Consider the following 8,620-nt stretch of genomic DNA (forward strand, 5'->3'; position numbering starts at 1 on the left):
AAAAGAGAGAATGCTTCGTCTGAGACTACAGGAGAAGAACGGCCTGCCGGAGGAGGTGCGGAGAAGAGTGCGGGTGCTGCCGCTGCTGCGGAACGTACACCCCGACAGCAACCGAGAACGGCGGGCGGCCAGGGCCAAGGCGCTGGCCGAGATCTACAACGACGACGCCGGGGCCACTTACGTGGACGCGGCGAGGTGCCCGGACCGCCCGAACACGTACGTGACCGTAGCGGTGTCGGCCAGGACCGGAGAGACGCGCAGCGCCTGCAGCGTGAGGGTCTCGACCGCCGCGCAGGCGGAAGAGGTCGCGATCGCGCTGGCGCTGGCGGATCCGGAATGTACCACGGTCTTGAGTGACTCTAGGACAGCCATATCGGGATATGCGAAGAACGCGGTGTGCGCGCAGGCCGCGAAGATAGCTGGTGGTGCCCGTGCGGGGGGCACGTGCGAGCAGGTCACTTACGTCCGGTGGTTCCCGGCGCACTCAAGGACCGCGACGGGAGCGTACCCGAACCGCAACGAGACTGCGGATGCCGTCGCGCGTGAACTTTCCGGTCGCGCGGCGCCACCCCGCGTCTCACGCACGGAGGGTGAAGAGCCAACGGAGCAAGAACCTCTACTCAACGGTGGAGAAATCCTGCAGTGGTACAGGCTCGGCAGGAGGGAGCGGCCGCCGCCGCACCCGAGGCTCACCCGAGCCGAAGCCGTCCTGTATAGACAATTGCAGACCGACTCGGTACTGACTCCGGTGTTGGCGCGATACGTGCGCCCCGAGGTATACGTGGACGCAAAGTGTAGTGAGTGCGCGTGTGCGAACGCGACGGTGGCCCACTTGCTGTGGGGTTGTGCGGAACACAGTGCGCGGGGGTATGACGAGAGTCTGCCCCAGGAAGCCACGGACTCGATGAACTCTCACGAGTACGAAACACAGCGAAGGACAATCCAGCGGCTCGAGGCGGCTCTCGGCCGGCAGAAGCGCAGGGAGGCGCAGGCGAGGGGAACGGGGGGTGACCCCCGGAGACCTTTGTGGCGCCGCCCGCGCGGAAGCCCGGGCCGAAGCATCGTCGCGAGGACGACAGTATAGTCGGGGTGGGGGTGCCCTGCGTCGCACTTGAACCCACCTCCGCAGGATATTTGTTTCTCAATAAAGTCATTTTCTCTTTCTCTTCGTCTTATAGGTGTGTCAAGATGTGTAAATTCTTGTATTTTATAGCATCAGCTGTTAAGCTTAATCTTCCGAGGAAATCGCGTCCCCGCTACGAAATGATGATGATGCCATCACGGTTTTTCGCACGTACCCATAGAGGGGGATTGGCCAGGGATAATTCGCGTGTTGAAATTCGTGAGGACCTCAGAATACTAATTTATGCCCGAAGAATTTAAAGCCTAGAGGAGCACTGCACCCCCTTCGAAACAACCCCCCCCCCCTTGTTAGGCCACTAGCCACCCCTTTTGTTAATAAAGATTAATACATACATACATTTCCGCAAACACAGAGGCCGTAAAATGAAACTTCGTGATGATTAAAACCCGGATTAGAGGCGAACACTGCACGAGTATTTTATTAGGCGTGACATGCACCCGCGTGAGGGGCTGTTTGGTATCACGTGGGGCACTATCGTCGTGAGCGAACACAGCTAGAGTTCCTGTATATAGCTTCCCTAGGGGAGGAGAGTTGCGCGTCGATTCGCCATCTTGAGTTCCAGGTCGTGCGGGAAAGCCACCCTCCTCGCATGTAGGAGCTGCTGCAGGGCCGCCGTGCCAGCGGCAGCGGCGAGGAGCGGCGCGGACAAAACGGCTGCTTATGAGCTGAGTGTTCCCCGCTGCCGCGGCTTCCGCAACCGCCGATGCTCAGTAGAACAGAGCTAACTAAATACGGGGTCTTGTGCGCAGCACTGAAAGCGGGCTTTCCTGTCGAACTGGAACCCGCGGCATGTGGCAATCAGACGCGCAACTCTTCCGGTACGCGATATACAGGAACTCTATTCCCATCGAGGCGTAAGCGCCGCCTCGCAGTTCGCGTTGACACTAGCGCCAGCTTCAACTCTAGTTATTATTGTCTGAAACTCTATGGTAATGGCTATTACCAGATGGACGTATCAGGAGCTGGTGCGCAGGAATTTGTGATAGGAGACACACGCCCTTATTCGGGCCTTCACCGCTGGCTTCTTGCTTTTTATTCGCGTGCCCTGCGTCTCGCGCGAGCGGTATGTTTATTGTCACGTAAATAGGGAAGACGCAGGAATCTTCAAGACAAAGTTTATTAGAGCGAACTTGTGCTCCGCCATGAACGTAAAGAATACGCAAACGTCGAAGGAGCATTCAACATAGATATGTTCCCAGACAAACCTCGGTAAATGGGCTGTAGCGGAGTTTGATCTGATTGTATTTATCTCAGAATGCTTCACTTTCTAGAATCATCTAATGCGGTCAAGAACAATTTAGATCAAACAAGACCAGTCAAGTTAGTGACGACAAGATGACACCCATCACTATCGAACAAAGATGGCGGGCACGGCATATACAACAGAAGGCGCAAGCAGGTGCTGTTTGAAACATCGCATAACTGATCATGTTTAATCGTTGGTAACAAAACAAAAACGAATCGCAATGTACTTTTGCAAAGGTAGATGTATAAACGTGACATTACCAGATAGCAATGCATCGACCCGATGCTAAAATAAAAGTTTACGAAACAAAACAAAGACTTTTACGAAACGTGGTACAGCTTAAGACGAACCACATAAAAGATACTATAGGTAAGTTGACGGTGCGAAATACCGTGGTGACATACCAACAAACCCCAAGGTTTACCGGACCACCCCCTACCTCGTACGCCCCTATTTACATCGATCTAGTCTTCCTGCCCAATGAAGACCTCTCTCTCTCCCTCTCTCTCTCTCTCTGTCTCTGTAGTCTTCTTACCTTGACCCTATCCTGGGAAAAATAGTTTTCTCCCCTCCACTCCATCTCTATCTTTCACCGCCTTTCTGTCCAAGACATTTAGCCTTCTAAAGAGGCTGTAATTCTGTTTCCCTTCTTCTTTTGCTCTCACCTTTTAAGCTAAAGTGCCTTCTGCATAGATATGATAAAACACTTTATTGCAACCACTAAACAAACGCCCCCTAGTGTGTTCCCAACTTTGGGTATGCGACGGTATTGGCTTAGGCGTAGCATTTGAGTCAGTAAGTCAAGTTGGACATCGTACTAGGATGCGCCAACGGGTCCATTTTAACGTGCAATTGAAAGTCCGGAGCCAATTAATTTTTGTGAGTATCCAATGGTGTTTTACTGGAACAGCTAGAGACGCGCCATTTTGAAGAAGAAGAAGAGTCTGAAAACGCGAGGCTTTGGTTCGGTGGCATCACGACAACCACCGGGCCATCATCCTTTTCCTCTTATCAGCGGCGGCCCTGTCGGTAACAGCCAAGGTGAGTGAGTTCGTCATAAGCGCAGGGGCCGATAATAGGCGCTGATGAACGCAGTCGCGATTGTGGGTTCCACTGCGGCACACCACGCTCAGATGTGCGAGTGGGCAATGCCTCAAGCATGACAGCCCATCGCAAGCCACGGTGGGTGCATGGCTGCGACAGAAGGGCTCGCAGCGAGCTGGCACAGCGGAGAGGAAGCGCGTCCAAGCTTTTTCCTATTGAGTGATTTCGGTGTGACTTCTGGGCGAATCCTGCAGTTCACGGAACCTGCACGCAACAGAAAAAGGGTTCACTGCCCTTCTATAGCAGCCACGTCACCGCCGGCAGGTCGATTTTGGTTGTATTAGATTGGAGAACGTTTTTATTTTTTGATTGAGTGAGACCGTGGCTGGTGGTTGGACATGCTAGTCCGGTAGTCTACGCCGTGCCAAGGCGGCCCGGGCGCGCGTTACCAGAAACTCCTGATCCGCGAGTCGGCCCCTGCGTTGCATGCTCTAATGCTCAATGAAGTTTGGGGGGGGGGGGGGGGATGTTGGCAGGGCATATCCAAACCAAATGAGTTGTTGCATTCGAGGTTACGGGGCAGTGTGGGCGCTTGAAGGGGGGGGGGGGAGTATGTGGTAAGAGAAGTACAATGGAGGAAAGTGTGGTTGTGGGAAGTATTGACCTGGTGCCGTCGCCGGGGCCGGAGTCGTCGCTGAATCCAAACCACCGTCTGTCTCCCCGCCTCCACGTGTGGGTGTACCTTTGTCGCCAGGACGATTGACTCTCGCTCCGCTTCTCTTCGGGCCCAGGTTCGATCCTTGGCGGTGCCAGCACTTTGTGTAGCCTGAGTGTAGCCAGTAGCCAGTAGTAGCCTGGTATGTTAATTTGTGTAGCCAGTAGTAGTAGCCTGGGCTGACGCGGACACGAAAATTTCCTTAGCTGGTTAGAGGAATACAGCTGCGCGAGAAAACCGGAGCGAAAAACGTTTCGTTCGGCACCGTGCTCGCACATCATTCGCACACAATGCCGACCGTGCTTAGCGCTCTAAGCGCCACGAAGGTGACGTTTGCTCGCTGGGATTTTGCTGCCTGCCGCTATTTTTTGTTGCCACCATGCAGTATCGGCATTTCGTCGCAGTCATTTCTATTCCTTCCGGTTTTGTTGGCCGCACTGACTGCAGACTCCATTTTAGAAGGCCTACAGGCGGTGAGGGTATACACTCGGGTACAAGCTAAGAAAGGCAACGGCGGTGTATCACTCTGCCGAAACGACGTACCCGGGCGTCAATGAGCGCGGGCGTTTTGAAAGGAGATTTCGGTTAATACGAGGCATTGTCGACTTTTTTTCACCTTGTTTTTTTTTTGTTTCTGCAGTAATTTATAAGTGGAATAAGTCCGACAAATCATGGAAACGACGAGTGTCACGTTCAAAATTCTCGCATTCAGGCACTCTTTGCGCCACGTGTAAGAACAGCCGGTGCAGTGACGAGGCGCAGGTGCGACTTCCGTTGCCGTTCTTAAGCTGTGCCCGAGTATAGCCTTATACAGACATGTATATTCCACGCTCGGCGGTTGGAGCTCTCTCATAAACCCGGAAATCGGACAAATCATGATGGTGGATTCTTCGAACTTAGTAAAAAGTTAGCCCACCTTCACTGACTTAACGTTGCGAACGCTGATGTTGACAGCGAAGCTGCCTGGCATTCCCTAATCGCAAGGCTAAGCTTCATGGAACTATTCAAACCCAACAGATCGATTCCCTCCCGTTCGTGCCAACGTTACTAGAATAAACTCAGTTTCGGAGCTCCGCATCTCCGCCAGCGGAGGAGAGTGGGCCAAACGGCGGTCGCGAGAACTAGCGGCGCTGCAGTCAAGTCTTGCGCTACTCTCGGGGCGTCGTCTGCTACTGCCGCGGCGGCGGCATGCCGCGGTGGGCCGCCGCGGAGTTGCTCGCGGCGGCTTTCTAGAACTGCTATTGCCAAACTTAAACATTTATCATCCTTGCAGTCGACAAGCTTCAAAATTAGTCATCCTTCCAGTTGACACCCCGCATCACATTTGCGCACTGTTTACGTAGATATGCATACGGTCGTCTGTATGCATTGACCTGCGTGCGTTGCTCATTGGTTGGCTGATTCGACGGTGGGCATATATTTGAGCTGTGAAGATTGCGTGTAACTTTCATATACGGGAGTTTCTTAGCGAGTGAGCATTTTCAGCGTAGTTCTGATAACTACTGAGCTGTCTTATCTCGACCAAAAACGACCCAACACGCTTGTAAGATAGTGACCTTATATTTATTTTACTTTATATTATATTTTATATTTTATTTTATTCACGAGCTGGCGAGTGTAAAATATTCCACACCTTTTGTTCGTTGCCTCGTCGTAAAAACTCTCGAAAATCCACTGCTTTGAAGGCAGCGTGACAGTTGACAATTTATCAATTGTCAGTGTGAGGCCAGGGCAACTCTGAGTCGCGGCAGCGTTGCTAATAATCTCTTGCCTTTCGTCTTGCTGTTCTACTTCCGGTGGCTCGTCCGCCGAAGAACTAGGCATTGGACTTTTGCGGGACACCGTGCGTTTTTTGGGGTGATTTGTGCCTTGATCCCGAAAGTTTCGGCTTCGATATATGGGGTGGAAGTGCTCGGAACAAACGCGGAATGGCACCGGGCGCGAGCTCCCACTTTCCGCGTGCTATCAAAATTTCTTGTCCGGCAACTACATGACGGTAGTGCTTTACAATGTCGTCATCTTCAAAATGAATGTCACAGGCGTTGCAATTCGCAGTTAGCTTTTTATCTTTGCGATGTAAAGCTTGCTCCCACCTTTTAAATTCCGTAGGGTCCTTTGGTGGCCCGAAGAAGTGGCGTGAAGTGAAGTAGCCGTTGCGGTAGCCGCTCTTGCACCCCAGCGCAAAGCAAGTCGGCATGCCGAACCGTGGATGAATATCTTGCTCCTCACTACGCTTTGTACATGACGTACGTGTCTTCGTGCAAGCTCCTTCGCATGGCCGAAAACAGTTCCAAAAATGACCGACGAGCAAAGCGTACACACTCGCTGCCAACGTTACTAGTAATGTTGGTCGCTGCAAAGCACGCGCACTTGCACCGACGATCTTAATGAAAACCTTCTGGAGTGAAGGAGGCGCCCGCTATTGACGCCGACGCTCGCCAGGCAAAACAACACCTGTTTTGCCTGGCTTCAGGCAAAACACGTGAGGGTGGTCGTTCCGGCCCGCATGGCAGACGACAGTTTTTGTGAACCTCATCAGTGGGAGATCCCGTTAACCAGCTTCCAGTGTAGAGTTACTGTGCTGAATTTTTATGTGCGCCGGGCTGGTCTCACCTTCTACGGCCTTTCGAATTAATTCCGGGTGAATAAAAATCTTACACCCCTTCGTTGCTTCCACCGAGTACCTGACTTTTGGAATGTTTCAAGCGAATACGCATTACGCCCGCGAACGGCTGAATGCGTATTCGGTCATATTTAATCGCGTACGGCTAATATGGAACTGATTAAACAACTGCCTTATACAGCTCCTTTGGAAGGTAGTAGGGTTGTTGTTTTTTGACACCCCTTTCCTTTTACGCAACAAAAAAAATGCTTTCAGGTGGTTATGAGACATCTTGTGCGTGAGCAAATTCTGCAGCTTCCCTGTTTCCACAAGCCTGTCAAAAGTTGCCATGACACTGTTCATATACGTATGGGGAGTCCTAAAAATACGCTTCTCTTGAGGCCCTCAATTGCTGATTTTCCTTGTGCATCCTGGAGTCCCGTTATGTACAATTCAGCCTTTAAAAAAGTCATCATTGAACCCTCATTCGCCTTTCGCAGAGGTGCCTTGTACGATCAGATGGAGGGATTTCTTGAGTTCAAAACATCAAAAAGGCGGTCAAAGATCCTTATGAACTTATCCGCACCTTTATATTGTCGATTAAAGCTTTCACGTGATTTCGCAAAAGTCGAGTGCATCTGCGAGAGATGAACTGAGCGTCAGAACTGTAGGCGAACTTTCATCTTCGGTGATCTAACAGCGCTGAGGCCGGAGGAGGTGAGACGAGCCCGGCGCATATAAAAGTTGAGAATAAGAACTCTACATCGGAAGCTGGTTAACGGAACCTCGCACTGACGAGATTCACAAAAACTGTCGTGTTGCTGCACAGGCATAAAGGCGCGGCTTTTACAAACGTGTTGGGTCATTTTTCGTCGAGATGAGACAGCTCAGTGCTTATCGAAGCTACGCTGAAAATGCTCACTCGCTAAGAAACTCCCGTATATGGAAGTTAAACGCAATCTACACAGCTCAAATATAGGCCCACCGTCGATTCTTAGCCAGCCAATGAGCAACGCATGCAAGTCAATGCGCATACAGACGTTCGTATGCATATCTACTCAAACAGTGCACAAATGGGATGCGGTAACGTCGACTGGGAGGATGAAGATGTTTAAGCGTGTCGAGCGGGAAGATGATATATGTTTAAGTTAAGCAATAGCAGCTACTAGAAAGCCACCGCGGTACGTCGGGGCGGCGGCCCGCCCCGGACGGCTGCTCCGGCGGCCCGCCGCAGTAGCAGACGACGCGCCGGGAGTAGCGCAAGACTCGACTACAGCGCCACTAGTTCTCGCGCCCGCCACGCGGCCCGCCTCTCCGGCGGAGCTTTCAAACTGAGTTTATTCTAGTAACGTTGGTTCGTGCGGCAACTGTCGCTGGCGCGCCCGACAGGTGGCTTCTTGTCCCAGAGAGCGCGCGACTACAGCCATTTCCCGAACGTTCGAAAAACGACCGCCAAGCACACTCGTCTATACGCGCGTTATTCCGAACCATCTGTTGGACGCTCGACCTTCAACTGGCCGACTCCTTCCCTCCTCTCCTTGGCTCCGCCCACCCGCACTTGGCGCCTGCTCCCCCTCTCCCCACTACGCTGCACGTGTGTTTAGCGCTTGCTCTATCCCTCGCTAGGCTATGCCATCTCCACATAGCGCTCGCGTTAGTCCGCCACGTTGCATGAAAGCTTCGGCCAATAAGAGCTTCGCTGTTAAAAGGCCTCGTGCGAACAATGAAATGGGAAATTACAAGGGAACTTTGGCATCGATGCCAGAGCGCACAGTTGCCTATCTCATGACTCAGAAGTCGTATTTTGCTTCACAAAAGCGGGTGACAAAGGAAGAGAATTTTCTTGATTTATAGGCCATGCAAGCAGTC

Source organism: Haemaphysalis longicornis, unplaced genomic scaffold, assembly GCF_048455015.1.
Source record: "Haemaphysalis longicornis isolate Haplotype H1 unplaced genomic scaffold, Haemaphysalis longicornis Haplotype H1 scaffold_167, whole genome shotgun sequence".
Lineage (NCBI taxonomy): Eukaryota > Metazoa > Arthropoda > Arachnida > Ixodida > Ixodidae > Haemaphysalis > Haemaphysalis longicornis.